The sequence below is a fragment of the Salvelinus namaycush genome, chromosome 33 (genome assembly GCF_016432855.1).
Source record: "Salvelinus namaycush isolate Seneca chromosome 33, SaNama_1.0, whole genome shotgun sequence".
NCBI classification, from domain to species: Eukaryota; Metazoa; Chordata; class Actinopteri; order Salmoniformes; family Salmonidae; genus Salvelinus; species Salvelinus namaycush.
This window is the reverse complement of record NC_052339.1, coordinates 3,016,349-3,026,061: the sequence shown is the minus strand read 5'-3', so window position 1 is coordinate 3,026,061 and position 9,713 is coordinate 3,016,349. Positions and strand designations below refer to the sequence as shown.

The window sequence follows — 9,713 nt, the reverse complement described above, 5'->3', positions numbered from 1 at the left end:
AGCCGTGGTGGTGACAGGGCTCCAGCCTGAACACATCACCTTCCTCAAGCAGGACTTCCACCTGTGGACCAGAGAAGTGGCGTGAGTCAGCTCAGAGTAGGGTGAAGTTGCTTCTAGCTGCTGATCTTGGCTCAATTTAGCATTTTCCTCCAATGGTTAAGGTTAGTATTATGGTAGGCGAATCTGATTCTAGATCTGTACCTAGGGTGAGAACCCCGGAATGAGTAATCACCCTGCACTGCCTGATCCCATATTTACATTTACATTTAAGTCATTTAGCAGACGCTCTTATCCAGAGCGACTTACAAATTGGTGCATTCACCTTATGACATCCAGTGGAACAGCCACTTTACAATAGTGCATCTAAATCTTTTAAGGGGGGGGGGGGGGGGGTCAGAAGGATTACTTTATCCTATCCTAGGTATTCCTTAAAGAGGTGGGGTTTCAGGTGTCTCCGGAAGGTGGTGATTGACTCCGCTGTCCATATACCCTAACCCTCCAATCTGATTGAATTGTTGTCCTCTTAAGTTGTTCTTTTAAATTTCTACATCTTCATTGGTTTCAATCTGCTTTGTTTCAGCCACTTGGAGCACTATTACATTCACGGCCTAAATGGGAACGACATGAAAGCCTCCTACCATAACTCTGATTGTGTCTCCAACATTGACATTCAGGTGGACGATCAGTTGCACAAAAGTGACAATTTTGATCAAGTAGCCATGTAATCAGTGCCTAAAATTAACACCTGCCAAATGCGGGTAGATTTTGGCATTGGCGGGTAAAATGTATTTTTGCCCAGTCACGTTGGCGGGCGATTAGGGCTTCAGAGTGTGAGAAGTTTCACTCGTATTTGTGAATAAAATATAGTCAAGTATGATCACATTTATAGCAACATAAATTCTGCAGTAGCTATTTTCAACGATTTCTGCCGTTTTTTGTTTCATGGTTGGTAATTTAATCGCACAAAGTCAAAACTACGACTCCTACTATAGCCTATCCCATCTCGCGCTTGAACCCTGTCTGGCTGGGGACTGTGCGCACGTGAAGAGCTGAGTGAAATATTCTTTTTTTAGAAGCGCAGGCATAAAATATGGTCTAATTTACTTGAAATGAAAGTGATACCTTTGTATTACTTTGTCCCTGTTTCTTGGCAATTTACAATATTTTTGCAAGCTATGTTACTTTTCAATGTTTGAGTTTCAACTGTTAGGGAAGGGAAGACAACGTGGCTAGTTGTCAAGCCTCGTTCACATTACATATAACCACTCTGTTACGTTGCGCCGGATGTCATGTATTTCAATAGAGACATCCACAACGGAGTGAAAAGGTAACACCCTGTTGCCGTTGAAGGCTCCGTGGCGAGGCGGACACAGCATACTTTTACATTTTTCAAACTTTGCGTCTTCAGTCCAGCCAGAATCCGTCAAAGAACAGGAAGTTATCAAAACAGAGAAGAAGAAGAAAATGTGGTTTTCGGTGATGGCTTTATGGCATAGCTAGAAACTTGTAAACGATTACCCATTCCTATAATTGAGTACTATTTTAATACTAATGTTAAATAATACACATTGGCTGTTAAGCCAATTATATTATGACCTAGTGACCTGCTTTTTATATTATATGAACAAAAAATATATAATATTCAATTTTATTTGGAATGGCTAGCCAGACAAAATTCAACGGGCCTATTTATATAATGAATATGAATTCGGAGGGCAGAAATGATTAAATATTAAAGTATTAGACCTCTCACTAAAGGCATCAGTCATACAAAAGTTATACTTAAATCCGAAATGGTTCTCTAGTAAATTGGTAGGAATGTCTCACCACATGTTCAAGAATGGCCTTTTTTCCCTTTATTCACATTACAACTGCTCATCTCCAAAATATTGTTATTTTTTAAACAAGCCTTAGAAAGTTGGTTGCAATTTCAGTTTAATCCACCAGAAAATACAAAATTCTTGCAACTAATAGAATGTATCCCCCATATTTATTTTATTTATTTATATATAATCTTCCCAGCTCTGCAGATGTTGCTGTGAGGAGGCAAAGTCATTAGATAGTTAGATAGTCATTTGGTACTGTCCATATGTAGCTCGTTTTTGGTCACAGGTCCAGGAATGGCTGAAGAATTGCAACATTTGCCTAGAACTAACGCTGCAGATAGCAATACTGGGTGATTTGAACATTCATAGTCAATCAATCAATAATATAATAATTATTTTAGCAAAAAATGTTATCTTTCATTTACAATCTGTAGAAGCTATGACAATAGAAAGGTTCAGTACTTTTGTGAAGCATCACAGCACAGTTGAAAAATATATGGCAAATTGAAATCCAAAATGGATGGTGTTAAGAGATAGATGGGAGGGGTTGAATGGAGCTGAAGGGTGGGACTAATAACAAGAACCAATGTAAAACATACGGGGTCTGTAAAATGTATATAGGTTCAGAAATGTTGTGAAATAGCAGTTACAAATAGAATAGACATCAGAAATAGAGGAAGGACTAAAAACAAACAAAATATAACTATTGTAAAATAGATTGTGTCTGTAAAATGTGTATAATATGTATAAACTGAAGGTAGAAGCCTAAGTGGTATTTGTTGTTTTTGATAATTGTTAGGTGGAGGTCACTAGCTACAATGGAATCTTTAGCCTAGCTTTTAGCTAGCTAGCTGCTCTGCAGTGCAAGCTAGCTTGACCTATAATAAAGAGAAACAAGTTGAGGAAAAAGTAACTAAACAAAACATGTTTTATTAACACCTGAAACAATATATTTGTCATGTCTCGAATGAAAAGGTCATATTTTGTAATCTCCCAAAATAAATGCGAGACAAACGCTACATGTTCAGTTGCTGTGCAAAACTCAGTGAAGATGGCGTAATGAAATGCACCATGATGTGAATTGGGTATCCGACTCAATCTCACAGGCACAAACATGACTCAGTCAGTCACCTTACCACTGTAACCTCCTGCCCTTAAAGGCGCAGGTGAACTTTTTTTTCTTCTTCACATCTGTGATATTTTGGTTAAATAAAAAATGAAATGAAACAGTTATTGTTTTAGAAACATTAAAAAGCATGCTCATCTGTTTTTTGTGTGTTTTGTTGGTGTAATTTACCTGCAACACTGCCTGGAGGACCAAAAAGTAAATTTTAGGCCCTGCATGTAATTATGTGTTAATTTATTTTATGGTACTCCAGACAAGTGCTACAGACAATAGTCATTCAAGAGCATCTATACAGTCTTTGAAGATGCCTATTTTCTAACTCTAGTCTTTTGTGATATTATTGATCCTCATCTCTTTATCTGCCGTTTTAGATTTCTACTGGAGAAGTTCCCCAAGATCCCTCGCATGGTGAAGAGATCGACAACGACATGCAGAGATCGACAACGACATGCAGACACGCTACATCAACGCACCAGCTGACACATTTGAGTTCAGGGTCTACGCAGACGCTGATGGAACAGTGGAGGGGGTCCTGAGGTACTACCCCTTCCTCTATGACAGGGAAACCTACCCTGAAGACCCCAGTGCCATACCAGGTAATCTAATTTGCATCCCAAATGGTACCCTATTCCCTACATAGACACGTGTGTTTGGACACATTGGTCAAGATCAAGTTTTTAAATCACAGTAGGCCATGTAATATCATGTAAGTGTCATAACCTAGAGTACTGAGTATAAATGATATGATGTAGCATCTGAAATGTATGTTTTATTGTAAAGCTCATGTAATCTCATCTTTGATTTCATTCTGTTCCCTCTTTTATTTTCACCAGCTGCGGAAGAGGATGATGAGGACCAAAACCAGGCCTGGGGAAAGAGGCCCATATTTGAGTGGTTCTGGAATGGACATCTCATCCCATACACAACTGTATCCGTGTAAAGAATTCCAAATACACTTTCAATAATGCATTTTTCTTCAGTAATGTATTCCCTTCTTGTTTTATTAAAGTAACGTTTGAATTTTCTGTGTCCGTCGTATGTCAGGTTTGACTGGTGTTAAGAATGAGACCTGCTTCACCCGCATCGTGAATGGCCAGGTAGCTTCCCTGTGTCTGTGATGTTTATGGTCTGTCACAAGCGAACCCCATTCCTCTTGGGTGGAAGAAAATATTAAAGCAAATTTTAGCCTCCCAGCTGGGACACTTAGACTCTTATTAGACAGTTGTGTGATGTTAACAGTTGATGAATTACCACCATGATGTGGAATAAAAATGACTGTTACTGATGCATGTCATTTTCCCTCCCAGGAACAAAGAGTTAAAATCCAGAAGGAGTTTCACCAGTGGCTGAAGACCTGCCACGAAAAGTGGGACAAGCAAGTGACGTTCAGAGGCTTCAAGAGCACCATCACACGAACGGATGTTGTCACCAAGAAGATGCAATCTCCCTGGGCTACCTTCTCCTCCATCGAGTGGGACGGTAGAACGTACAAAGCCGGCCAATACGTGAGCATCCTCTCTTCCTCTTACTTAGACGGTAATTTGTCTTTCTATGATTCCTCGCATCCTCTCTGAGGCTCCTTCTCTACCACATTGGAGGATAAAGTTCAGACCTTCTTCTCTGTTTTGAGAAGGAGATGAGGATGCAAGAAAACGAGGAAAGATTGATTGAAAAAGGGCAACAGAACTGTTTGGTCGCTGTGTTTGAAGTGTTAATAAACGTTCTGTTTTAAGCATCTCTATGTTTTTAATATGCACGTTTTTGTTACTAGCTAATGATGCAATGTTTGTCATAATGTCTGACTCTCTGGTGGTTAAACAGTGTTGTTCTCCCTGTGTAGGGAACCTAAACAAGTTGGGGAAGTATACCCTGCAACTGAACACAGTACTCAACGAGCGCAACGCTACTGTCTGGGCTGGGAAACAGCTGCCCAACCATACACTGGACTCTCCATCACTGGTAACCAATGTTCCCTGTAAACTGTGTGCTCGGCCTCGCAGCTCCTGAAGCAGTCCCGTGCAGAAGAATTACCAGCCTCTGCAGATAGGCATGAGATTGAACTTCACAAAAATGTATCTTTCCTGGCTTTAAACAGATTGAATCAATGCAGCAAACCCAATCTAACTTCAAGACTGAGTTGGTGATTTTGTTGAGCCTGAGGAGTGCATCTGAGTAGCCTTTTTCTATTTCACAGCCCAAACGTTTTTTCCACCAAGAGCGGTCGGAGACTAGCCTAGATGCGCATTTGAGATCGCAGAGCCGGTATGCACGTTTGTTGATTTTCTTTGCTGGTTAGTGCGTTACTCCCCTGGTTATAGCGAATTTTGGTCAGCAATGGGGGAGTGATTTGCTTCCTTACAAGAGCACAAAACGTGTACATATCTAACTGTCTTTGAAAGCGAGTCAGGAAAATAGATTTTTTGTCTTAAAGGGGCAGTGTGATATTTTGAGACTGAAAATGCAAATAAGCCAATTGGCAGAGGGTAGCATACATTTTTGTACGATTCTCTGAATGGTAGTAATAATAACCATTTTTATTTTGTAAAGTGGTTTCTTGCATCATAACCCAATTCAATTTTCCGACCTATTTGGCCAATTGTGTTATAGATCATTGCTTATTTTTATATAGTGATTTGAGCTTGAGTAAAACATCAGTGACAAGCCATGCATGATGTTTTTTTTTAAAGTATCATTGAATGTATGCCTACATTGAACACCACATATTGGCTATTGTAGTCAACAGCTATATTTTTATCTTTATTTTCATCTTTATTTAACTAGTCCAAACCCTCCCCTAACCCAGACGAAGCTGGGCCATTTGTACACTGCCCTATGGGACTCCCGATCACTGCCAGTTGTGATACAGCCCGGGATCAAACCAGGGTCTGTAGTGACACCTCTAGCACTGAGATGCAGTGCCTTAGACCGCTGCGCCACTCGGGAGCCCACAAATATCCATGTGAAAATATATATCTACTGTATGTGGAAATGTTATGGCATTTGCCCCATTGGTTTTGTTAGGCCTACATCATGGTCAAAAAGCCACAATAGCCTATTGGCTGCTGTCTGAAACTAATTTAAAGCCCAGTGCATTCAAAAACATGATTTCCTGTGTTTAATATACACTGCTCAAAAAAATAAAGGGAACACTTAAACAACACAATGTAACTCCAAGTCAATCACACTTCTGTGAAATCAAACTGTCCACTTAGGAAGCAACACTGATTGACAATAAATTTCACATGCTGTTGTGCAAATGGAATAGACAAAAGGTGGAAATTATAGGCAATTAGTAAGACACCCCCAAAAAAGGAATGGTTCTGCAGGTGGTGACCACACACCACTTCTCAGTTCCTATGCTTCCTGGCTGATGTTTTGGTCACTTTTGAATGCTGGCGGTGCTTTCACTCTAGTGGTAGCATGAGACGGAGTCTACAACCCACACAAGTGGCTCAGGTAGTGCAGTTCATCCAGGATGGCACATCAATGCGAGCTGTGGCAAAAAGGTTTGCTGTGTCTGTCAGCGTAGTGTCCAGAGCATGGAGGCGCTACCAGGAGACAGGCCAGTACATCAGGAGACGTGGAGGAGGCCGTAGGAGGGCAACAACCCAGCAGCAGGACCGCTACCTCCGCCTTTGAGCAGGAGGAGCAGGTGGAGCACTGCCAGAGCCCTGCAAAATGACCTCCAGCAGGCCACAAATGTGCATGTGTCTGCTCAAACGGTCAGAAACAGACTCCATGAGGGTGGTATGAGGGCCCGACGTCCACAGGTGGGGGTTGTGCTTACAGCCCAACACCGTGCAGGACGTTTGGCATTTGCCAGAGAGCACCAAGATTGGCAAATTCGCCACTGGCGCCCTGTGCTCTTCACAGATGAAAGCAGGTTCACACTGAGCACATGAGCACATGTGACAGACGTGACAGAGTCTGGAGACGCCGTGGAGAACGTTCTGCTGCCTGCAACATCCTCCAGCATGACCGGTTTGGCGGTGGGTCAGTCATGGTGTGGGGTGGCATTTCTTTGTGGGGCCGCACAGCCCTCCATGTGCTCGCCAGAGGTAGCCTGACTGCCATTAGGTACCGAGATGAGATCCTCAGACCCCTTGTGAGACCATATGCTGACACATGCACATTTGTGGCCTGCTGGAGGTCATTTTGCAGGGCTCTGGCAGTGCACCTCCTTGCACAAAGGCGGCGGTAGCGGTCCTGCTGCTGGGTTGTTGCCCTCCTACGGCCTCCGCCACGTCTCCTGATGTACTGGCCTGTCTCCTGGTAGCGCCTCCATGCTCTGGACACTACGCTGACAGACACAACAAACCTTTTTGCCACAGCTCGCATTGATGTGCCATCCTGGATGAACTGCACTACCTGAGCCACTTGTGTGGGTTGTAGACTCCGTCTCATGCTACCACTAGAGTGAAAGCACCGCCAGCATTCAAAAGTGACCAAAACATCAGCCAGGAAGCATAGGAACTGAGAAGTGGTGTGTGGTCACCACCTGCAGAACCATTCCTTTTTTGGGGGTGTCTTACTAATTGCCTATAATTTCCACCTTTTGTCTATTCCATTTGCACAACAGCATGTGAAATTTATTGTCAATCAGTGTTGCTTCCTAAGTGGACAGTTTGATTTCACAGAAGTGTGATTGACTTGGAGTTACATTGTGTTGTTTAAGTGTTCCCTTTATTTTTTTGAGCAGTGTATATTTCCACACTGAGGTTGGAATAATATTTTGAAAATTCTGATAATGCCCTTTTTTAGTGTAAGTGCTGTTGAAAAAGATTGCTTGACATTTCAGCTTGTTTTGTTGGGAGGGAATTTTGGCCTTCCATGGTAACATCACCATGCAGTGAATTGATAACAGATCATATTCAGTTTTCCCCTCCCCACTCATGCCATTCCAACAATCCTAGCAAAATTGCTGCTTGAGAAATTGCTCTTTGCTAAGAAGCTATTTTTGAACTTGGAGTAAGGTACTTAATTGTTACCCAGAAATGATTTGATATGGAGATGAAAATGCTTGAGTTCAACCTTTTTTAAAAGTGGGTACAGCCTCCGTGTTCACAGTTAACGTGTGCAGGAATGCTCGCAAAATTATATAGTTTCTGCTCACAACCTGAAATTAGCTAGGTGCCGGAAAAAATCGGAGGAAACATTGCCGGTAACCATCTTTGTGAAGTCAGACTGAAATACATGAAACGCTTTGGCCCTCTCCGGTAACAATCAAATTGATCGCCTAAAGACCCATCTCTTTTCTCCCTGTCTCGCTGTCTCTCCTCTCCCACAGGGCAGTGCAGATAGGTTTGTGGTGGGTATTGTGAACACACCTCTCTATGTGGGGGTGCCTTTTAAAATCCCACTGGAGCTGGTGGATGAAAACGGTCACCCTGCTTGTCCTCCCCCCAACCTCAAGCCCTTTCTGGAATGCAGGTAGGTTACACACAAAAATAGTTGAAATGGTTACTAGGGTTGGTTGGTATCCAGATGTTCATAGTCATGCAGTTTCTGTACCATACCGTTTTGGCGAACATGCACACAAAGGGTGCTTTTTTTATGCACTAAACTATTTAGGCAACAGGGATCTTGACCCAGGAGGGGATTGAATGTCTCTGTTGCGACCAAGAAGCTTGATCTTGACATCTAGCCGGAAGAAATCGGTTATCTCTTCCCTGCAGGGCTCAGCCGAGTCTCAGGTTATTCATGGTGCCAGACAATTTCAGCCCCTCCTTGTTTAGCTGGTGGTTGTTACTGTGTTTCAGTTCCCTGGAATTGAGTTATGAGGGGGTGGCCACTAGTGGGACCACTTTCACCATCCAGGGCGTCAGAGCCAGGGGTGCAGTGCACAAACTACCACAGCAAGGTCAGAGACACTGGTTTCCAAGGCTGCAGGGCTCTCACTTTAACTCTGTCCAGATGAACCGCAACGAGACAGACAACTGAAAGCTCTCTCAAATTACGTCCTCGGCTAATGTTTGATAATATCGTCTCGGCAGACACACGACATGAAAGTGGTCCTGCCTGGCCTCAAACAGGACTTGCAGACTCGGAAGATCAGCCTTCTCCCTGGTGAAGTGTTTGATTTACGTTGAAGAAGTCACAAAGTAAAATAATGTTTTATACTCTTATGTCCACCTGTGTATTCAGAGGAAAACACATGTTTACTTGGTAAACCATGAATTTACCTTTTTGCTTTAAAAAAAAAAAAAAAAAAAAAAAAACGATATATTAAATAATAACTACTGATTTACGGCACCACATTGCCGTACTGCTGCTCTGCTATAATAAGAAAAATCCTATTTAATGGGTGTTGTGGGTACAGTAGATCCTGATAAGGGATTTTAAGTAAATGATTCCCCTGGTGTTGCTGATGCTGTCCAGCTGTGGCTGGCGGGCTATTTAGGGTGACATGGGATAGAAAAAAACATCAGCCAGCCTTTAGGCCTCATAAAAACATGTGTAGCTTAAACAGTGTTTTACAAGCAGCACTGTATATATTGTGTACATGTGAAGGACATTCCATAGTAGTGTGTCAGATGAATGTGAATGTTTTACAAGTAACCCAGATTCACTCAAAGTGAAACAAGAGAATCCAATCACTGTGGAGAATGGAACCTCTGTTTGCTTTGATGTGGAGGTCCATGACGAAGCAGGAAACGTCACAGTTCAACCCAAACTGATTGTCCGCTGCCAGGTAAGATCATACTACACCCTGCCTCCGGAGGTATGAATAGCCAAGTCTTCCAAAGCAGAAGAATTACATA

The 9,713-nt window shown here is 42.4% G+C and overlaps 1 pseudogene; it reads left to right on the top strand.

Annotated features, from left to right (window-relative positions):
* The first annotated feature begins 3,400 nt into the window (after window positions 1-3,400).
* The window catches only part of LOC120027638, a 28,719-nt pseudogene continuing 22,406 nt past the window's right edge, over window positions 3,401-9,713 (top strand).